Genomic DNA, 24303 nt, shown 5'->3' with positions numbered 1-24303 from the left:
GACAATGCAAAAGATAAAACATTTTTTTTTATTTTGTTGCCAAAGTAGAAAAAACAAAACATTGTAACATAAGTCAAATTAAGTCAAATAATTTGTATTTGTATAGTTTTTTTTATTTGTGCTTTTCCCAATACACATTGTTCCAAAGCAGCTTTAAAGAAAATCCACTGTAACATATGTAAAATCTCACAAACAAGAATAACCAACACTCCTGGAAACAAAATAAACAATTTGATTAAAATAATAATAATAAAAAATCTTTCTATGGCTTGGTATTATTTTACATTTCATAACTTAGTCCAGCTGTCCACATTTGTGGACATACATTTTTAGGAAAACTATTTGCTCTAGAATTTTATTGTGCATGTTCATTAGGTGCTACTAGTTACAAATCAAAAAGGGAAATGGAAAATGCACACAGCAGTCACGCTCAGGTCTCAGAAGGTTAAAGCATAAATCTAAGAAATAGATTTGATTTTGAAAAATAAACTTAATTCAAAATGTATTCTCTAAAACTGAGTCTTAATATCGTATGCAATTTTGCTTCAATTAAATGTATTTTGCTTTAAGGGTGTTTAGATATTTTTACTAGAAAACAAAAAGACAACACAGATAAAGAAACATTTTTACACTGATTTTTTGCAGTGTATAAAATGTCTGAAGCAGTTCTGCCTTTGGCTGTCCTCTTTATTTTGGCGAGTCCGCAACATGACATTCATCCCTACTGTTTAAATTATATGTGCATTGCACAGAAATAGCACTATTGTTGAGTTCTAAAAGCTGAAGCTATTTACACTGTTTGGGTGTTTATTTGTTTGTGTACCGTATGTGTGTGTTACAACTAGCAGCTGGGACTGCTGACCCAGGAAAAGTAACAAATTCTCCTAAATTTGCTTCTATGTTTATTTGAAGTACTGCCTATTGGTGTATGGTGATGTGGTCTCAAAAATTGGCTACAAAACAAAAAAGAATAACTATCAGTAAAGAAAACTTCAATGCTACTAAACAGCATATTGCATACTCAGATTCATTTGTAAGACAGATACTACTGAATCAAATCACCAAATCCTTTCTATAAATATGGCTGGTACATGATGCATCATAAGTCAGACACAGAGCATTGCATTTTGAGTTGCTACATGCACCAGTTTTTGTTACAAAAAGTGTCTAAAAATAAACAAACAAACTAAAAAACATGCACCTATTTCTCAGAAAAATATAGCCCATTGATGATGTAAAATAATTTAGATCATAGCTCTAAAATAAACCTTGTGTTAGATAAATCAAATTAGAAGGCAAGAAAAAAGCATATTGAAAAAATCGTCATGGTTACTTTCGTAACCTCCGTTCCCTGATGGAGGGAATGAGACGTTGTGTCGATGTAGTGACACTAGGGGTTACTCTTGGGAGCCCCAAACACCTCTGCTTTTTTGAAAAAAGGCAAATGGGAATTGGCGAGTGGAATTTGCATGCCACTCCCCCCGGACATACGAGTATAAAAGGAGCTGGTATGCAACCACTCATTCAGGTTTTGTGCTGAGGAGCCGAGACAAGGTCCTGGCCATTTCAGCGGGTAGTTCAGCATTGTGGCAAGAGGGATTCAACGTCTCGTTCCCTCCATCAGGGAACGGAGGTTATGAAAGTAACCAAGACGTTCCCTATCTGTCACTCACTCAACATTGTGTCGATGTAGTGACACTAGGGGTCCCTATTCAAAACGCCACAACTATCTGAACTGTGTTACGTGAACTGGCAATGCGAGATGGGCAGACCACTGTGTGCCTTGTAGCCAGCGCACCAGGCTGTCACGTAACCTCCCCCAACGCTCTTATGAGCGTCGAACGGTCCTTCAGGAACAAGTTGACTGCCCAACAATAGGGACAGGCTAGCCCAGCCGTGGTCTCTTTTCCTCTTTTTTCTCCCCAAAAAGAATGGAATTTGTTAACTGACTGGGAGCCATAAGTGTCTACGTCGGGGAGTGTCCCTCCCAAGGGGAAGACACTGCGGAGACCACACCCCGCCCAAAAATGGGGGGGAGGGGGGGTATTTTGAGTGGAATATGTCACATGGTCCTACCGAGTCTTGTCAGAAGTATGTCATGTGGAGAGAACATGCTGCCCAAGGAAGACACAGTTTACCGACAGGGAAACGATTTTGCGGAAGATATCACATGGGGTCGCCTTCGGGGACCAGCAAATGTGGAGCACCTACCTCAGTACAGGGCCTCATTAGCGCACGTACTGGGCCGGCGCTAGACTTTCTCTGCAAACTGCCACAGGGCTAAGGAGGAAAGTCATCCAGGGATCACAGTCTGTGAACACGACTGGGAGTCAAGAGTGCACGTCTTCACCTCAAGGGAGGGGAAAGGCACTATGCACAAGCGGTACACCCGGCCAGCTGTCCTGGAACTTACCTGCTCGTGCATGCCAATACACGGGATGAGACTGGCTCAACCCGGAGATTGTAGAACCTCACAAAAGGTGTTGGGTGCTGCCCAGCCTGCTGCTCTGAAGATGTCTGCCAAAGAGGCGCCACTAGCCAGGGCCCAGGAGGCCGCCACACTCCTGGTAGAGTGGGCTCGTAATCCCGCAGGGGGTGGTAAGCCTGATATGCAATCATATCTGTTTGGAGACAGCGCTTCCTTTCAGCTGTCCACCAAAGCAGACAAAGAGCTGCTCTGAGTTTCTAAAGCTCTGCTTGCGATCCAAATAGATGCATAAAGCTCGCACCGGACACAGCAATGCCAAGGCTGGGTCTGTCTCCTCCTGGGGCAGCGCTTGCAGGTTCACCACCTGATCCCTAAAAGGGGTGGTGGGAACCTTGGACACATAGCCCGGTCAGGGTCTCAGGATCACGTGAGAGTAACCGGGACTGAAATCCAGGAACGACTCGCTGACAGAGAACCCTGCAAAATTCTCGTGCAGGTCCCCTACCCTCTTGATGGAAGTGAGCGCGGTCAGGAGGGCAGTCTTCAAAGAGAGTGCCTTAAGCTCAGCTGACTCCAAGGGCTCAAAGGGAGCTCCCCGTAGACCCCAAAGGACTACAGAGAGGTCCCACGAGGGGACGAGGCATGGTCTGGAGGGATTCAACCTCCTAGCGCCTTTCAGGAACCTGATGATCAAGTCGTGCTTCCCCAAGTACTTACCATCTACTGCATCGTGATGAGCCAAAATAGTGGCTACATACACCTTCAAGGTGGAAGGGGACAGCCGCCCCTCCAGCCTCTCCTGCAGGAAGGAAAGCACTGATCCGACTGCGCATCTCTGGGTGACTTCGCGTCGGGAAGAACACCACTTAGTGAACAGATGCCACTTCAAGGCATACAGGCTCCTCGTAGAGGGAGCCCTAACCTGAGTGATCGTGTCTACCACCGCGGGTGGTAGGCCACTTAGGTCTTCCGCATACCATCCAAGGGCCAGACGTGGAGATTCCAGAGGTCTGGTTGCGGTTGCCAGATGGTGCCCCGTCCCTGAGAAAGAAGGTCCTTCCTCAGGGGAATTTGCCAGGGGGCGTGGGGGGGGTGTTGTTGCGAGGAGCGTGAGATCCGAGAACCATGTCTGGGTGGTCCAGTAGGGTGCTACTAGGATGACCTACTCCTCGTCCTCCCTGACCTTGCACAGGGTCTGTGCAAGTAGGCTCGTTGGGGGAAACGCATACTTGCATAGTCCAGGGGGCCAGCTGTGTGCCAGCACGTCTATACCGAGGGGTGCTTCGGTCAGGGCGTACCAAAGCGGGCAATGGGAGGATTCCCGAGAAGCAAACAGGTCTACCTGTGCTCGACCGAATCGACTCCAAATCAGCTGGACCACCTGGGGGTTGAGTCTCCACTCTCCTCTGAGCGTAACCTGTCATGACAGTGCATCCGCCGTGGTGTTGAGGTCGCCCAGGATGTGAGTGGCTCGCAGCTGACTCCAGAGGAGGAGATGGCAGGTGAGTTGTGACATGCAACGGGAGCGTAGACCGCCTTGAAGGTTGATGTACAGTACCGATGCTGTGTTGTCCGTTCGGACCAACACGTGCTTGCCCTGGATCAACGGCCGGAACCTCCGCAGGGCGAGCAGTACTGCCAACAACTCTATGCATTTGATGTGCCAACGCAGCCGCGGGCCAGTCCAGGAGTATACGCCCATTGTAAAAGGCGCCACAGCCCATCTTGGAGGCATCTGTTGTAACCATGACGCACCTGGAGACTTGCTCTAAGGGTACCCCTGCCCATAGAAATGCAAGGTCAGCCAAGGGCTGAAGAGGTGGTGACAGATTGGCGTGATGACCACGGCGCCATGCCCATCTTGGGACTCGAGTCTGAAGCCAGTGCTGACACGGTCTCATGTGCATCAACCCGAGCGGTATGGCCGGCACTGAGGATGCCATAATCCCCAGGAGCCTCTGAAAAAGTTTCAGTGGAACTGCTGTCCTCCATCTGAACGCCTTCAGACAGTTCAGCACAGACTGTGCGCACTCGCTCATAAGGCACGCTGTCATCAAGACCGAGAAAAGAGACGCTCCGAAACGGGGAGAGCTTGCTCTTTTCCCAGTTGCCCAGAAGCCCCAGTCGGCTGAGGTGCCGGAGCACGAAGTCCCTGTGTGCGCACAGCAACTCTCGAGAGTGAGCTAGGATTAGCCAGTCGTCGAGATAGTTGAGGATGCAGATGCCCACTTCCCTTAGCGGGGCAAGGGCTGCCTTTGCGACCTTCGTGAAGACGCGAGGGGACAAGGACAGGGCAAAGGGGAGAACCTTGTACTGATACGCCTGGCCTTTGAAGGCAAACCACAGGAGGGGTCTGTGTTGAGGTAAGACCGAGACATAGAAGTACGCGTCCTTCAGGTCTACCGCTGTGAACCAATCTTGACGCCGGACGCTCGTTAGTATGCATTTTTGCGTCAGCATCTTGAACAGGAGTCTGTGCAAAGCCTGGTTCAGTACTTGCAGGTCCAGGATTGGGCGCAACCCACCTCCTTTCTTCAGTACGATGAAGTAAGGGCTGTAGAACCCCTTCTTCATCTCGGCCGGAGGGACAGGCTCTATCGCGGTGGGGCAGAGCCTGAGGTGCCACGTCGAGGGGACTCGAGCCCCGTGGCCGTGCTGGGTCCAGGGACATCGAAGCACTTACCTGGCTCCTGCCGCCCACCATAAGATTGGCTGAGGAGGGGGGAGGAGGCATCTCATCCCCACAGTCCATCGGCACCAATCCCGTGTGGGCGTGTTTGTACCACAGCTGGGCACACAGGGGCGGGGGATCCGCCGCTGAAGCGCCATACCTGCCAAAATGGGACGGTGGATGGTGGTCGTGACAACGGCCGTGTGCACCGGACATGTGACCCAGGAGACGAGGAAACTATTCTTTTGTCAAGCTTTTGGGTGCCACAGCCTCCTGGGCATGTGGCGACAAAAGATTCTCCTCCCGGCCCTCCACCGGGGGATGGAGTGGTCTGTCCACCAGCTCCAGAGAAGCGGATCTCCTCACCCCTGGGTCGCCCATCTCGGGGGCGCTTCAAAGCCTTGCTCGGGTTCTTAGTGGCCGGCCGCGAGATGGGTGGCGTCTGCTTCCTGCGGAAGGCCCCACGCCGGAGCCAGGCCACGGGGGTGGGCTGCGGCTGAGACGGTGTTGTTGCTGCAGGAGGACACCCTTGGCGACGAGCAGACAGGGTGCGGGGTCTTATGCCACGCCGGGGCAGGATATGTTGTAAGGCCTCCGTCTGCTTCTTCACCACCGAGAACTGCTGGGCAAAGTCCTCAATGGTGTCGCCAAACAGGCCATCCTGGGAAATAGGGGCATCAAGGAACCGTGCCTTGTCTGCCTCTCCCATCTCGACCAAGTTGAGCCAAAGGTGGCGCTCCTGGACCACCAGGGTGGACATCCCTGCCCGAGAGACCGCGCCATGACCTTCGTCTCCCTGAGAGCGAGGTCGGTCACCGAGCGCAGTTCCTGCATCAATCCCGGGTCAGAACTACCCTCGTGCAGTTCTTTTATCACCTTGGCTTGGTGTACTTGCAGGAGAGCTATGGCGTGCAGGGCGGAGGTGGCTTGTCCAGCGTCACCGCAGGCCATAGTCGTTAGGGATGACGTAAACCTACAGGCCCTGTACAGGAGCTTCAGGCGCCTTATCCACCTGGGGGATCACCGAATACCCCCTGGCCGCTCCACCATCGAGGGTAGTGAGAGCGGGGGAGCTGAAAGACCGGGACCGGGCAGTAAAAGATGCCCCCCACGATCTTGTCAGCTCCTCATGCACTTCCGGAAAGAAAGGGGCGGGGCGTGGTGGCGCCCTGAGCCTAGGAACCAATCATCGAGCCACGAGGGTTCCAGTGAGAGTGGAACTTTCTGTAAAATGTCCTAACCAGTCTGAGTCAAAATGTTAAGTTTACTCATCACCCCAAAAAAATCTCCTTGAAATTCCCTTGTGTTGTGGGATACAGTATGCCCAGCACAGGATGCTCTGTTACTGCACATTTTGGCATGTATGTCATCTGAGTAGAACATCTGCACAGTACTCTATACTGCAGAAATGTCAAGAGTATGGTAGTATGCTGTTCTGAGAACATGTGTAAGTGCACAGTTGTGTGGAATATGCTTTGTTCTGGGTATGTGTGTTTACTATGATACTATGTATCATTTTGCCTTAGTGACTTAATGAAAAGCTTTCACTTGTGAGATACAAACTACACATAAACTGAATTATGATGACAGCGTTTATTAGCAAGGAACATTCTTGAACTGTGTGTCTCGCCAAAGTCACGCAATGTACCGAACCTCTCCAATTTACCTCATCTGTTTAGCATCCACCACTAGAGAGGGGGTGAGTGTATTTGTGTAAATACTCACATTTAAATGTTTGAGCTCTAGTGTTATGTTTGTGCCTTTGTGTATGAGAGTGGAAAAGCTGTCAAGTCTGTTCATCAGTACATGTATTCATTATGTATGTAATCTGATCATTTTATGGGTGATGTCAAAAACACAAATCTGACCACCAATGAAGTGACACAAAAAGATCAAATCCTTGTTCTCTCCTGTCCTATTTCTCACTCTTTCTCAGCTTACCTTTGTTGCAAAGCAAATGCTCCATAAAAATTTACTAAAGCTGTGTCCCAAACGACACACTATACAATATGCACTTACAATCCAAAATATACTATGCACTCAGCCATGTAGTGTATGAATTTTCAAAGTGTAGTTTTGTCCCAAATGGAACACTACACTGAAGCATTCGCCATTTAACAGCAGACGGAAGTGAAGTTTTAAGCACACGTGATGCGTTGCCGCTAGCTTTAGCACGTTAGCTAACCTCAGTTCAACACTTGTATCTTAAACAGCGTATATATTCACACAGCTTGGAGTGATGGTAAAGTATTTAACTCACATTTGTAAGTTGCTGTATCCACTGAAGTTTCGCTAGCTGCTACATTCTTCATTATTTACAACTGTTTTGTCAGATCAGCAGCACAGCCAGGTAACTCCGCCCCTTCCGCTATGTATGGCAAGCCGCGTGTGCTGAGTGCATGAAGTGTCCAACATTCCACACTCCATTTTGACGGTTGAAAAAATGCATCATACGGGTACTTAAAGTAAAATTCTTTTTGCTGAATTTTCAGTGTTAACATACAGTAGTACTCACACTACTTACACTACAAAATGGCATAGAATAGTGCAAAAATGTGTGGTTTGGGACACATCTTGAGAGAATACTAAAGAGAGAGGGTGATCTTTTTTAAAGAAATGTTTACCACAAAATGGAAATTCTGTCATTGTAAATTGGGCAAATGGGTAAGATAACCAGAGATTAAGGACTTCAATTTCAGTCTGTTCCTCGCACAAAGCTTTTGTATGGCTTCAGCAGAAGACTATACAGTGCACGAGTCATATGGAATACATTTATGATGATTTTGGAACTCGACAGCCCCTGGTCACTATGTTGTTGTATCTTCAAAAATTTCTACTATCATGTTTCCTTGATAAAAAAAAAAAAGCTATCCATTTTTATTTTATTTTTGGCCTTTTCGCCTTTTTTATTAGATAGGGCACTGAAGAATGACAGGTAAAACTATTGGTGAGTGATGGGGGAAAGGGATTGGGAAACCGCTTGAATCTGCTTCTCAGTGGGAGCATTGCTACTCTGACGTGGGTAATGTTTCTACGGAAAAATTTACTGGAAAACAAAAATGGCCATACAACTGTTTGTACAGTGCCAAAATGAGTAGTCCAGTCACAACCAGTTAAGCCTTCTGTTGCAGTTTTCTATGGAACAATCTCATCTTTGACCTGTGGCTAATCATGGCTAAGAGATTGCAATTTACAGTAAGAGAAGTCATCAAGGGAAACTAAAGACATGCACAGATTTGAAGTGCACCAAAACGCTTTGACATTTCTTTCCTAGCACTTACATTTTGTCCATGCCTCATTCATTAAACGTTTTTCCAATGTCAATATAGCATTTTCCACTGTCGGTTTTACATTTGTATCACTAAGTGCAATTCAAAGCCTTTGTACGGGTAAGAATATCTAAAGAAGCAATCAGAGGCCTACAACTGCCAAACAGCTTTTCTTCCCAACAATGTTTTTTCTGATATTCTAGCACATTCATTCTAGTACAGCAGTGTTGACTGTGTTGATGAAAACTGACAAAAAAGTTCTGTCAACTATTTTTTTTTTCCCCAGGGCAAAAACAAGATAGCAAAAAAAATTTTTGGATGAAAAACACTAGAACAAAATGTTCTAACATTAACGCTACCAAAAAAATTATAAAACAAAAATGTACCCATGTTTTCACAATTAATTGTACTGTGTACAGCATGCTGAATTTTCAAATATGTAGGCTACTGGTACTCGCGTAGCCATACTTGCGGAATAAAGTCTGGTCCTCATTGCAGCTTATTCTGGCCGAGAACCATCCAAACAGGAAGAGACTGTTTGACTGTCATGTAAAGTGACCAAACACAGTTTGCTTTGTATTTATGTGGCATTTAGGGATGGGGTTATCTGAAAGAGATTATACAGTAATAACAGATAGGGTTGCCAACTTTCTACCAGCCCAATATGGGACACTCCAGCTTTAAATTCAGGACCTTTCTTTTCTCAGTGGTGCTCCTGCTTGAGATTCTGTGTTCGGTCTGGGTCAGGATCCGGACACTCATGCTCCATGTCTGTCTGTTACTGACGTGGGTGCATCGCACTTCTGTCATCTTGGCAGCATGCACTCGCGTCAATAGTTTGTCTGTCTCTCGCGAACACGGGTGCGCCTTGTGTTGCACTGTGCGCCCGGGTCGCGAGCTGTCTTCATGTTGTGCTTTGGTTCGGTCACTTCGGTCTAAGGTGTCGGGTGTGTTTGTGGCCGAACTCTCGCACAGGTGTCCTGTCTTGTTTTTGTCGCCTGTTGCGTGCATCGCGTGGCGTTTGCCTCGCGATGTACGGTCAGTTTTCGTTTAGTGTGAGAATGCGTGGCATCGCTTTGTTTGCCGTTGCTACGCATTCTCTCGTCTTCTTTGTCGGTTGTCATGGGCGTATATTGCCTTATTGTCTTTGTGATGTGCGCTCATGCCATTCGGGTTGTCTTGTGAGAGCACGTGGCTTTGTTTTGTATCTGTATCGCCGCGTGTCTCTCTGTCTTATGTCATACCCTGCCTCATTGTTTGCTTATTATTAGTTAATTTGCCTCACCTGTCCCCTGTTAACCCATTTGATTTATCCCCCCTATTTTCTCCTTCGTAGTCTCCTCGTGTGTGCTGTCAAGTGCCAGTTCGTTTCGTGATCTTGTCGGTCCTATATGTGTTTTTGATCACATTCCTTGTCAATCCTGTTCCCCTACCTTGTTCCTGTTCGTTCCAGTCGGTCCTGTGCCCCGTTTACCTTCCTCCATAGCCCGGATTACTTTCTTTGTTGTTTTTCCCCCTTGTGGGAGTTTTGGTTTTATTTTTGACCTTTACATTTGTATTAATAAATTAATTTATTTTAACTAAAGTCCATTTCTCTCTTAGCAGTTTTGATGTGATGCGCTAAAATTTGTGAAAAATGGCGTCTCGTATGGATTTCATACGGAATGCAATTTTGTTCCCTCAAATACAGGATGATTCAGTATTATACGGGATGGTTGGCAACCCTAATAATAGAGCAGAATAATGCTGTGGTATGTTACTGAAACAGTGCAGTACACCTCTAAGTGAAGCACATGTCTTCCTGTGACAAAAGTGCTCTCTGGTTTATGGAAAGTAGAAGCAACACACATGTACATTAGTGTGTTACATAATCCCCCCTTTTTTTTACCCCCGTCCCTCAGTCTGGCTCTTTTTCTTTCACTGTCTGACACAAATGCACTCAAGAGCACATTAAACACTCTCAGGGGTACAAGAGTGGATGTTCAGTTCTCTCACACAAAATGTAGTTAAAAGGTTCTGACGCATGACAGCTTACAGTAGTCAAAGACAGTCACATAAAGTCAGTACAGGATGGACAGACAATATAATATATAATACATGTATGAATCACAGATACATTTTGCTCAGTATTGTTCAGATACAGGCAGGGTCCAAAACATTTCATCCTACCCATCACACCTGGTGGATGAATTGAGAACATTTACAGACAACAAATGTTTCTTACCAGCCATGAAGCTGACTTTTGCATTATTTTTATATTTATTATACATACTTATCTTTGTCTTTATGACAATGGGATTATTTACAGTAGCTGTTTTTCCTTGCTAATGTGTGACAAACAGCCAGTCTCTGTTTCTTAGTGAAACTTCACTTGTCACAAAAACGTGAAGATACATTGTGATTTTATTCCTCATATTTTCATTTTGGCTTAATGCGAGAAGTATTCCACATGTTTTGCTACAATGAAAACTTTCCTGGCATACTGGATAAACCTCTGATGGTAAATTTTCCACTGAAGTAAAGGTTTTTAGCAGACGTACGAGTCGCGACACGTTTTCTTAGAATTCAACTTTAATCATGCATCATGTTGCCGTTCCAAATAAAGTAACTAGCCAACCAATAAGCAACTGTAGCTTTATTTCCTTGCCCAGATACATTTTTACTCACAAAGACAAGGAAGATATCAATTACATGGATCTGGTTTTGTGAAGTTCACTTTTGCATTTACGTTGTATATAGCTGAATGCTAATATCTGGCGTTGTGTGTTTGAGAAAACGTAAATTGTATATTATATAACAGCCACTATGGGGGTCACTGACCTGCTATACTCCATCACTGGGAGTGTACACAGAGCTGAACTGCTTCAGGTGGTCTCGGGCATGACTGATTCCCCTCAGTGTCTCAAACACGCTCTCCAGAGCAGAGTGAGCTCGTTCCATTGTCAGTTTCTCAAGACTGGAGACTCCTACACACACAGATATAGAGGAGAGAGTTAGTTTCTGCACACGACAGTAATATTAAAGGGATAGTTCACCCAAAAATTTGAATTCTCTCAACATTTATTAACCCTCATAACAAGCCAGATGTGTAGGGATGCATGCTAATGGTTAAAATGATAATCAAGATTATTTTGCCTGAAATTTTAATCACGATTATTAATCACGATTATTCTGCCCTTTGAGAATGTATTATTATTATTATTTAATGAAAGTGTTGCACAATTTGGACAAAAAAGTCTGTTTCCACTGCTTATATATCAATGTAAAAAAACTTTTTTAAATTAAACATGTTGCTCTCATGTTGAACAAAGTGTTAAAACTACAAACTATTAAACGATTCCTTTTGACCAAAATGAAGTTATGTTTTGGCCATGCTTTACTTCCAATATAAAAGTTTTAACACTTTAAGTTATCTTTAAAAAATCATGTATTATTATTTTTGGAATAAACAATAATGCCTGGCCAAAAAAAAGAAAAAAAAAAAAAAATGCCATCATGGCATTGTTTCAACAACCTTATGCAATGTCCAGAGTTGCATAAATTTTTGGCCGAGTTCTTGTATTGATGATGGGAGAGTCAAACCTCTCCGTAATGTCTTCTCCAGCACATCCCAAAGACTTTCAATGGGGTTAAGGTCAGGACTCTGTGGTGGCCAATTCATGTGTGAAAATGATTCCTCATGCTCCCTGAACCACTCTTTCACAATTTGAGCCTGATGAATCTTGGCATAGTCATCTTGGAATATGCTTGTGCCATCAGGAATGAAATAATCCATTGATGGTATTACCTGGTGTGGTAGTGGGGACATGGTCTAGCGCCGGCTTGTGAATGGAGAGCCAGATCGGGAGATGAGAACGGAAAGGATCATCACCTGTCAATGATTGTCTCTAACAGCTGTTTGTCATTGCAGTGAGAGTGGAGACGGAGTTAAAAGCGAGCCAGACGGCAGTAGAGGTGAGAGAGAGAGCCTTACACACACACACACACACACACACACCCACTCACCCACCCACCCACCCACCCACCCGCTGAGCCTGTGTAATTGTTAAGCTGAAAAGCTATTTATCGTTTGAGTGTAAAAATAAAAATTACCATTTGAGTTGAAGCCTCATAAAACCCTGTTACACCTGGTCATTCAGTACATTCAAGTAGTCAGTTGACAGCTTTGACAGGCTCTGTTGCTCCTTCCAAACATCCCCACAAAACCCTGGTGCCATAGGGTTACTTTAGATTTTTTAGACACTTCTAATGGCCAGACATACTTGAAATTACGCAAACGTGCAATTAAAGTGATTCTTGAGCGCTTTTTAATGCGGTCAGCACAGGTTAGCGATGCACACAAACCGAACTCAAGAGCACAGCGCTGTTCTTGTTATAATGAGAGTACGAGATATAATTCATGTCTATCGAGCACAGAACCACTCGTAATGCCGGATACACACATACTCTGTGAGCGGGCGTGAGCAATGCTTTGCGTTTGGGCTTTCACATTGGCAGCGTCTCTTTTCTAGGTTCCTAAGGCAACACCGGGCAGTCACATGCACTTGTTTATCAGCGTTTGGTCGTGATTGGTTAATATACCAAAGTCCATTTCAAGGCAAGTCAGTCCACTCGGTGGTCATATTTGGAACGCTCTCAGGCAGGCTGGGCAGCTGTTTTCTTTGTAAACAAGTGACATAAATGTACAGCTCCTATCTGCTTGAATGGGGAAAGACTGAAATTTCCAAAAAGATTGGTCAAGATGCAGACCTATTAATTGTAGTGTACAGTTGGTTCAGTTTAAATATTGTTCATTGTTCATTTGTTTGCAAATCTTCTGATTATTTTAGTTTTCTATTGCACCTGAGCCGCTGAGTTCAGCGTGAGCCACGCGACAAAAATAGACTCGGTACCGAAACTATCCGCACACTGCCGCGTCTGGGACGCTTCTGGGATGCTTCACCTCAAGACTGTACCAGCTCTATCAGCTGTATCAGCTGATGCAAGTCTAGTGCAGCGCCGTAAAATGGCACGCTGGAGATCATACGATTCCGGTATTTTTTAAAGAATGGAACTGGTTCTGTACACGTTCTCGGTTCCCAACATTAGTGATTATATTTGTTGTTAAAGTTAGCAACACAGTACAAGACCGTACCATATTAGTACACCTAATTTCAATGAATGGTAGCTAGCTCAACTAGATAACATGGCTAGCTTGTATCTAGCAAGGTTGTTACTTGGTTAATTCAGTCATTACACACATCGTTTGTTTGACAGTTCATCAGTGATGGGTGATAAGATCAGCAGCATAAATGTGGATGATCATAGTAAAAAGAAAGTATAACTGCAGATAGCTAATTACTTTACATATTTTTCTGTTGAAGAGCTGACATGTGAAACCATGGGAGATTGACTTTGATGACCTAGCAAGCCAGTTATCTACAAATGATCCAAAAAGCAATAAGGTTTGTAATTGTCAGAAACAGCTCTCTGTGTCCTCCAAAATAATCATAGAGTTGAATCAACGCCTCTAAACAACAAAACGGAACATTATAACCTTCATGAAGGTAGGATATATTGCAGGACTGATAGACTGTATTAATTTTAGCTCAGTGTACCTAATAAACTGGCAACTGTATATATGCTTAGGCTTCATAGAAATACCAAAACTGTATATTGTAAGAGTAGTGGAGTGCAAAAAAGAACATAGTCATACATACAATAACATTTATAAACACTCCCCTTCCCCACCCCACCCTCAACATTGAACATTCAGGGGAAAAAAATAATAAATAAATACAATTATAATAATAATATATAATAGTAAGAGGCGCTGTCATTTTATTTCCATAAAAGTCATCATCCAGTGAAGTTTACTGAGCGCTTATGTCCAGGTGTCCAGATCTCCTTTTCTTCCTACTGTTGCGGTGAAAGAAAGAATGCAATGGCTATTTTGAACACTTGTATGCCTCTCCTGGCCTGCTTCTGCCATCATTCTCTCCCTGTAGGAAATTGAATGAGTTTCTATGAAGACTGCCCATTCAAGGAAAAACTTATCTACCCTCTCCCTGGATATATTATATAATAAAATGTTTTGTTGAATGCAGTTGGTTGCCTTGTTTATTTTGCACTATTGACCAAACTTCTTTCTTGGGTTAAATTGAGCAGTTGTTTGCATTTATTGATCTTCACTTGTTGTGCATGCTGACGCGAATGTCTTAACATAAGATAACATTAGGATGTGAGTAATTATGACCATAGAAGCACAAGAAAAATATTAATACATACATACTGTAAATATATTCTACGTTATGGGAGCATTCCCCCCTCCCTCCAAAATTAAATGCAGAAAAACTGATTAATGCTGTCTCTCCATCACTCCCCAGAGTAATATGCTACTATAAATGTAGTCAACGTAGTAATCAATGCACATTAAGTGGTAATATTTATCGATAATTGCTGCAAATATAGTCGCTGATGCTGTCTGTCCCACTTAAACCCATTCAAACATGTTGACAGCACAGATTTGTTAGGAACTATTGAGAGCTACAAGAACCACATGACCGCGTGGCGGCGAGTTCAAATAGTGTCCCAACTCTCTTTTTCAACAGCGCTGGTCTAGTGTAATCAATCAAAGCCCTGCACATACGAGACATCGTTAACATCTGCGGGTATTTCAGCGCATGCTCGAAAGCGAAACAGTGATTGGTCAGTGGCGAACTTCTGAAGAGTGCGTGAAGGGTCAGTTGCGTTAAAAATAGATGTAAGATGTGCTGAGTGACTCCAGTCAGGCTTCCTAAGCAACCAATTGGCCCGGTTGCTAGGGTGGGTAGAGTCATGTTGGGTTAACCTCCTTGTGGTCGCTATAATGTGGTTCTCGCTCTTGGTGGGGCACGTGGTGAGTTCTGCGTGGATGCTGCGGAGAATAACGTGAAGCCTCCACATGCACTCTCTGCGGTAACTTGCTCAATAAGCCACGTGATAAAATACGCAGATTGATTGGTCTCTGAGATTATGCGGAGGCAACTGAGATTCGTCCTCCGCCACCCGGATTGAGGCGAGTCACTACGCCACCACGAGGACTTAGTGCGCATTGGGAATTGGGCATTCCAAATTGGGGAGAAAAGGGGAGAAAAATAAATAAATAAATAAATAGACTTAAAAAGAGCTTGTAATTTGGTCTATCATCTGTAGACACAGCCTATAATTAAAATGAGCAACAATTTTCAACACCTGGCAGATATTTTCTGTTTGCTAGCTCACTAATATCTCAGACGATTATGCCTAATTAACTGTGAGAGAAAGAAATCGTGATCACAATTAAAATACGATTAATTGTGGAGCCCTACAGATATGTATGACTTTCTTTCTTCTGCAGAACACAAACAAAGATTTTTAGAAAAATATTTCAGCTCTCTTGGTCCTTACAATGCAAGTGAATGGTGACCAACCTTTGAAGCTCCAAAAATCACATAAAGGCAGCATAAAAGTAATTGATACAACTCTAGCGATTAAATCCATGTCTTCTGAAGTGATATGATAAGTGTGAGTGAGAACAGATCAATATTTAAGCTAATATTTTTACTATAAACCTCCACTTTCACTTCCACATTCATATTTTGAAAGAGAAAGTGGAGATTTCTAATTAAAAAAGTACATAAATATTGATCTGTTTCTCACCCACACCTATCATATCACTTCAGAAGATATATTTCCCTATCTGTCACTCACTCGACGTTGGTGTCGATGTAGTGACACTAGGGGTCACTCTTGGGAGCCCAAGACACCTCTGGTCTTTGATAAAAGGCCAATGAAAATTGGTGAGTGGTATTTGCATGCCACTCCCCCGGACATACGGGTATAAAAGGAGCTGGTATGCAACCACTCATTCAGATTTTCTCTTCGGAGCCGAACGGTCATGCTCATTGAGCTGAATAGCACTGTTCATTCACCTCTGCTGGATCTGATGGCACATTTCAGCGGCTTCTCCCTCCTCTGCACTGGTTCACTGCAGAGAACGCCCCTGGGCGCTTCGGCAGAAAAACTAGAGAGTATATCTTCTGAAAGAGCATTTTTCCCCTCTAAAAGAGTATATTTCTCTAAAAGAGCGCACACACGGAATGTCTTTTTAAAGACGCGTCTTTCTAAAGATGCCTTTCCGATCGTGTGTTATTCCTGGTTGCGGTCGTTTTCTCTCAACTTCGGATGGTCATGATCGCTGTCTTTCGTGTCTGGGCTCGACCCACATGGAGGCAGCGTTTATGAATGGTTCATGTTCTCACTGCGAGAACATGACCATGGCAACGTTGCGGTCGCCCCAGCAGCTCCCCGCCTCGGTCCTCCTACCTACGGGTATGAGGTCAGTGCGGCTAGCACTGGGGGCGATTTGGAGACCTCAATGGGATTGCCTTCGCCGGGTATCCCCCCGCGGACCTCCCATTCCCTAGCACGCTTGTCTGCCCCAATCGAGCTTCCGGATGAGTTCGCCGGCTCATCGCACGGTGAGTCTAGCATCTTGTTCGGGGCCCGCGAAGATGATGAGCTCTCGAGCGCAGCATCGGAGAGCAGGCTTGTCCAGTCGGACGCAGAAGCCTCAGCTGGGCTTCCGCCTTCGGGGACAGTCGCCCAGTTACAGGCCGATGCCGAAATGACAGACATGCTTTCCCAGGCGGCCACGAGCGTCGGGCTAGTGTGGAACCCTCCACTCTGCCCTGAACCCTCGAGGCTCGATGATTGGTTTCTGGGCTCGCGGCGCCGCTCAAAACAGCCGCGCCCCGCTCCAGTGCCATTCTTCCTGGAGGTGCATGAGGAGCTGACGAAGTCGTGGGAGGCACCTTTTACTGCCCGACCCTGACTCTGCAGTTCCCCCGCTCTCACTACCCTCGATGGCGAGGCGGCCAGGGGCTATACGGCGATTCCCCGGTAGATAAGGCCCTCGCGGTGCACTTATGCCCGCAGAGCGCCGCCACCTGGTGTGGACGCCCTAAGCTCCCGTCCAAGCCCTGTAGGCTCACGTCGTCCCTGACGGCAAAGGCATACAGCGCTGCTGGACAAGCTGACTCTGCCCTGCACGCCATGGCTCTCCTGCAGGTCCACCAAGCCAAGACGCTGAAAGGACTGCACGAGGGTAGTTCTGCCCCAGATTTGATGCAGGAACTGTACTCGGTGACCGACCTCGCCCTCCGGGCGACAAAGGTCATGGCGCGGTCTCTCGGGCGGACGATGGCCACACTAGTAGTCCAGGAGCGCCACCTGTGGCTCAACCTGGTCGAGATGGGCGAGGCCGACAAGACACGGTTCCTTGCTGCCCCCATTTCCCAGGCGGGCCTATTCGGTGACACCGTTGAGGACTTTGCCCAGCAGTTCTCGACGGTAAAGCAGCAGACGGAAGCAATCCGGCACATCCTGCCCCGGCGCAGCTCAAGATCCCGCACCCCGTCTGCTCATCTCCAAGGGTGTCCCCCTGCGGTGACTACACCGGCTCCGCCGCAGCCCGCCCCTCCGGCCCGGCCCCGGCGTGGAGCCCACCGCAGGAAGCCGATGCCACCCGTCTCACAGCCGGTGCCGAAGAACCCACGGAGGTCCTCGAAGCGCCCCTGAGACGGGCAACCCAGGGACGAGGGAACCCACTCACGTGGAGCTGGTAGAAAGACCACTCCATCCCCCGGTGGAGGGCCGGGTGGAAAATCTTTTGTTGCCTTTTTGTTTGATTTCGCTGCATGCCCAAGTGGCTGCGGTACCCAACAGTTCAGCAAAAGAGCGGCTTCCTTCCTCCCTGGGTCACATACCCAGTGTGTACGGTCGTCACCACGACTACCGTCCACGGGCTTTTTCTTGCAGGATTGGCGCTCCAGCAGTGCCCTTTCCGCCCCTGAGCGCCCAGCTGTGGCACACAGCTGCCCCCGATGTGGCAGCCTCCACGGGTTACGAGGACAGGCCTCTTCCTCCCTCGTCTCAGGCTGTTCCGGGGGTGGTCACAAGGAGCCAGGTAAGTGCTTTAATGTCCCTAGACTCAGCACGGCCACGACATGCTGTGGCACCGCGCGCTCCACCCCACCATGAGGCCCCACCTGCCGGTACGTCCGACGACATTATCCCCTTGGTCCCTCTCGCGCGGAATTTGGACGCATGGCTTGCGCTTCCCAATCCATCACGGTGGCTGGTCCGGACCGTCCGACTCGGCTACGCAATTCAGTTCGCCAGGCGCCCGCCCAGGTTCAGCAGTATCACTTCACCTTGGTCAAGGGCAAAAACGCTGTTACCCTGCGCGCGGAGATCGCTACCCTCCTACGGAAGGGCGCGATAGAACCTGTCCCTCCAGCCGAGATGAAGAAAGGGTTTTACAGCCCCTACTTCATCATACCGAATAAAGGTGGTGGGTTGTGGCCAATCTTGGACCTGCGAGTACTGAACCGGGCTTTACACAGACTCCCGTTCAAGATGCTGACACAAAGACGCATTCTAGCGAGCATCCGGCATCAAGATTGGTTCGCGGCGGTAGACCTGAAGGATGCGTACTTTCACGTCTCGATCCTTCCTCGACACACACCCTTCCTGTGGTTCGCGTTCGAGGGTCAGGTGTATCAGTACAAAGTCCTCCCTTCCTTTTCAGCCCTTGGACCAACCTCTTGTTTCTACGAGCAGGTGTTCCCCTAGAACTATTCTCCAGGCGCGTCGTGGTCATGACAGATGCCTCCAAAATGGGCTGGGGTGCTGTTTGCAATGGGCATGCAGCCGCCGGCCTCTGGACGGGTCCCCGACTGCGTTGGCACATCAACTGCCTTAAGTCACTGGCAATTCTGCTTGCCCTGCGGAGGTTCCGGCCGTTGATCCAGGGCAAGCACGTGCTAGTTCGGACGGACAGCACGGCAGCGGTAGCATATGTCAACCGCCAAGGCGGTCTGTGCTCTCGCTGTATGTCACAACTCGCCCGCCGTCTCCTCCTCCGGAGTCAGCAGCACCTCAAGTTGCTGCGAGCCACTCACATCCTGGGCAACCTCAACATTACAGCGGATGTGCTGTCACAGCAGGTTTCCCTTAGGGGAGAGTGGAGACTCCACCCTCAGGTGGTCCAGCTGATTTGGAGTCGATTTGGTCGGGCACAGGTGGACCTGTTCGCCTCCCAAGAATCCTCCCACTGCCCACTCTGGTACGCCCTCACCGAGGCTCCCCTCGGCATAGATGCGCTGGCACACAGCTGGCCTCCTGGCATTCGCAAATATGCGTTTCCCCCAGTGAGCCTGCTTGCACAGACTCTGTGCAAGGTCAGGGAGGACGAGGAGCAGGTCGTCCTGGTAGCACCCTACTGGCCCACCCAGACGTGGTTCTCGGACCTCACGCTCCTCACGACAGCTCCCCCCTGGCAAATTCCCCTGAGGAAGGACCTTCTTTCTCAGGGATGGGACACCCTCTGGCACCCACGCCCAGACCTCTGGAATCTCCATGTCTGGTCCCTGGACGGGATGTGGAAGACCTAAGTGGCCTACCACCTGCGGTGGTAGACACGTTCACTCAGGCTAGGGCCCCCTCTACTAGGCGCCTGTAAGCTTTTAAGTGGTGTCTATTCACTAAGTGGTGTTCTTCTCGACACGAAGACCCCCAGAGATGCGCAGTTGGATCAGTGCTTTCCTTCCTGCAGGAGAGGCTGGAAGGGAGGCTGTCCCCTTCCACCTTGAAGGTGTACATTGCTGCCATAGCAGCACACCACGACGCAGTTGATGGTAAGTCCTTAGGGAAGCACGACCTGATCATCAGGTTCCTAAGAGGCGCCAGGAGGCTGAATCCCTCCAGACCGCCCCTCGTTCCCTCATGGGATCTCTCCGTAGTTCTTCAGGGTCTACAGAGAGCCCCATTTGAGCCTTTGCAGTCAGCCGAGCATAAGACACTCTCCTTGAAGACTGCCCTCCTGACTGCGCTCACTTCCATCAAGAGGGCAGGTGACCTGCAAGCGTTCTCTGTCAGCGAAACGTGCCTGGAATTCGGTCCGGGTTATTCTCACATGATCCTGAGACCCCGACCGGGCTATGTGCCCAAGGTTCCCACCACTCCTTTTAGGGACCAGGTGGTGAACCTGCAAGCGCTGCCCCAGGAGGAGGCAGACCCAGCCCTGTCGTTGCTGTGTCCGGTGCATGCTTTACGCATCTATTTGGATCGCACGCAGAGCTTTAGAGTCTCTGAGCAGCTCTTTGTCTGCTTTGGTGCACAGCGGAAAGGAAGCGCTGTCTCCAAGCAGAGGATCACCCACTGGCTCGTTGACGCCATAACCATGGCATATCTCGCCCAAAACATGCCGCCCCCGGTAGGGCCACGAGCCCATTCTACCCGTGGTATAGCGGCTTCTTGGGCCCTGGCCAGAGGTGCCTCTCTAACAGACATTTGCAGAGCAGCAGGCTGGGCAACACCCAACACATTTGCAAGGTTCTACAACCTCCGGGTGGAACCGGTTTCGTCCCAGGTAGTGGCACACAACACAAGCGGATAAGCCCGGGATAGCCGGCCGGGTGTATCGCTTGCACATAGTGCCTTCCACCTCCTTTTGAGCTGAAGAGGTGCGCCGTTAATTCCCAGTAGTGTTCAAAAAATTTTGTTCCCTGGTTGACTTCCTCCCAGCCCTGTGGCAGTGGAGTTTTCAGAGAGACTCACTGCCGGCCCAGTACACGCGCTAACTAAGAGCCCTGTTCTGGGGTAGGTGCTCCGCATGTGGTGGTTCCCTGTAAGGCTAAACCCCATGCGATCTATATCTTCCGCTAGTTCGTTTCCCTGCTGGCAAACTGCGTCTTCCTTGAGCAGAGCCCCTCTGCCCCAGTCTCCATGTTTGTAGTAACTCCTCCCCCATTGGGCAGGATCTACCTTGAAGGCTCTCCACTTGGTTGGAAAGACCATGTGACGTATTTTTCCACTTGAAAATATCCCCCCCTCTCTTGGGGCGAGGTGTGGTCTCTGCGGTGTCCTCCCCTTGGGAGGGACACCCCCTGACTAGACCTGGCGGCCCAGTTGGATAATCCCCCATGTTTTTTAGGGAGTGGAAAAAAAGAAGGGGAAAAGAGGCCACGACTGGGTTAAGCCTGTCTCTATCTTTTGGGTAGTCGACTTGTCCCCAGAAAGGGCCGTTTGACACTCATAACTGTGTTGGGGGAGGTTACGTGTCGACCTGGTGTGCTGGCTATGAGGCACACAGCAAGTCTGCCCACAACACACCGCCAGTTCACGTAACCCGTCCCTAGTGTCACTACATCGACACCAACGTCGAGTGAGTGACAGATAGGGAACGTCATGGTTACTGGTGTAACCTCCGTTCCCTGATGGAGGGAACGAGACATTGGTCCCTCCTGCCACAACGCTGAACTACCCGCTGAAATGGCCGGACCTTATATCGGCTCCTCAGCATAAAACCTGAATGAGTGGTTGCATACTAGCTCCTTTTATACCCGTATGTCCGGGGGAGTGGCATGCAAATACAACTTGCCAATTTTCATTGGCCTTTTGTCAAAGACCAGAGGTGTCTCGGGCTCCCAAGAGTGACCCCTAGTGTCACTACATCGACACCAACTTCTCGTTCCCTCCATCAGGGAACAGAGGTTACACAAGTAACCATGACGATTTTAAACACTGGAGTCTCATGGATTACTTTTAAGTGACCTTTATGTGATTTTTGGAACTTGGAATGGCTGGTCACCATTTACTTGCATTGTAAGGACAAACAGTGCTGAGATATTCTTCTAAAAATCTTTGTTTGTGTTCTGCAGAAGAAAGAAAATCACATACATCTGGGATGGCATGAGGGAGAGTACATGATGAGAGATTTGGATGAACTATCCCTTTAATGTAATAATCACTCTTTCTTGCTGTCTACACATAAAGAAATGTATGTGTAGTGAGGAGATATTCAAATATACAATGACTGCCAAAATCCATATAATAACTTCATATTGTATGCAAGTACGAAAACACACACACGTTCGTTTTTCTATAATGGTGGGGACGTTCCATTGACTTCTATTGTTTTTATACTGAGCTAATCATATTTTCTGTCCCCTAAATCTAACCCTCATGCAATTTTTTTGTTGTTGCATTTTTTAGTGTTTATTTAATCATTTTCTGGTCCCCACAATGTAGGCAAAACCTGACCCACACACATATATAGTGTCATAAGTATAATCATTCTCTTGAAAAGAAACACACAGAACCAGACTCAGACTCGTGGTCAAATCTTCACACTAAGGGTGTGTTCACACTTGTAGTTCGGTTCTCTTGGTTCTCTTGGTCCGGACCAAAAAAGAAAATGATACATTTAGTCCTGGTTCACTTAGCATTCACACTGGCATTTTTAACACCGAACCTAAAGATAGAAAACAAAAGGCATCAGGAAAAAGTCACAACCTGATTGGACAGCTTTTATGACGTATATTTTGCGACGGAACTTGCCGAACATCCAAAACAATGCTGGCTGCTGGGCTAAATGCGCTCGTTGGATGTATTATGTATAGATGGTGGTATTTTTACCAGCTGAGAACAAACGAAGAGCTAATAAAATGTTTAAAGGAGTCAAAACAGCGCCAGGAATTCCTCTGTTGCACACACAAACGAAGATATGCTGCAAGGACAGCTGATGGCAGTTCCGATGCCTGTAATGGACTGTAATGGGCAACATAACTGCTATGGTGAGAAGAACCAGGTATGCTTGAGGTCAGTATTAGGCAAATTACTTCTGGTTATTGGTCCGTTTAGATGTCTTTGGTCCATGCTGCGTTCATATATCAATCGAACCGCACAAGAGTTCATTTGGAAGCGGACCGAGACCCACTATTCAGGCGGTCTCGGTCTGCTTGTTTGATGCGCACCAAGGTCCGGGTGGCAGCGTTCACACTTGTTCAAATGAACCACAATAACAGAGCAATCGCACCAGAGTTCGTTTTAATCGAACCAAACCTGCCAAGTGTGAACACACCCTAAGATTCAAATTCAAACCTAATCAAAATCCTGTTCTTGGTGTTCTGTGTGTCTTGAAAGTGTTTCTTGATAAAGATGGGTAGAACCAGGAACAATGGTACTGTAGTTTTAAGACTTGGCAGTGGCAACTCCTTGACACAGTAAAGCTTAGTTCTGTTTTATCATTAACTGTGATTCCACATTGATACATTTTATGAGCCAAGACTAGGCATTATATATATTTAGTCAGGCAATCCTTTATCTAAAGATTTAGATGGAGAGTTTAGATTTTTGTCTGGTTTCTTTCCGTTTCTCACATCCAATTGTCTAAGAAACTGTTTTGATAATGAAAACTAATGAGGAGATGCACACAAGACATTTTGTCTTTCTCACATGCACAGAAACAAAGACAGTCTATGTTGTGTGTGTGTGTGTGTTGTTAGGAGGTAGCATTGGCTGTACATTAGATTGAATTATGTTGGTGAAGGGGAATCAGAGGACAAAAGCTCTTTTCATTAGAAGGGAACAGCTCATGAATTTATCAAAATTTAATCTGAACTCACTCAGTGTGTGAATTTATTTACTTTTTTTTTTTTAATTACTTTTTGGTATATTTGTGATATGTAAATCTATAATAAATAATGATAGTTATGTTTTGTTAATGTACAGTCTAAAGGGCCATTCACACCATACACATTTTGTATTTGTCTGTGCTCTTTTTCCATTGTTTTTCTATGTAAACATGCACTAGGTAGATGTCTTTGATCGTTGCGCCACATCACACTGTTTTTTAAACATCTTGAGTGCTCTTTTTAGACGCTGTATCAGGTAAAAATAGAATGTCTTCAAAAAACTTTTAAAAGTGCATCTCGAGACACCTGCGTTCTGTTGTCTGAGTTGCGCTGCATCTAACTCATCTATTATATGAGTACTGTTGCTATGGTTACCTCCACAGATGAGCAATTTCATTTTGAAAGCATCTATTTATTGCCATATGAAAACATTCACTTTGATCAGCTTGTAATTTG

The 24303-nt window shown here is 46.9% G+C and overlaps 1 pseudogene; it reads right to left on the bottom strand.

Annotated features, from left to right (window-relative positions):
- Positions 1 to 24303, bottom strand: part of LOC127456745 (sec1 family domain-containing protein 2-like) — a 319933-nt pseudogene that overhangs the window by 17323 nt on the left and 278307 nt on the right.

This window comes from Myxocyprinus asiaticus, chromosome 19 (assembly GCF_019703515.2).
Source record: "Myxocyprinus asiaticus isolate MX2 ecotype Aquarium Trade chromosome 19, UBuf_Myxa_2, whole genome shotgun sequence".
Taxonomy (NCBI): Eukaryota; Metazoa; Chordata; class Actinopteri; order Cypriniformes; family Catostomidae; genus Myxocyprinus; species Myxocyprinus asiaticus.
The sequence above is the reverse complement of the archived record's forward strand: the minus strand, read 5'-3'. Positions and strand labels throughout refer to the sequence as shown.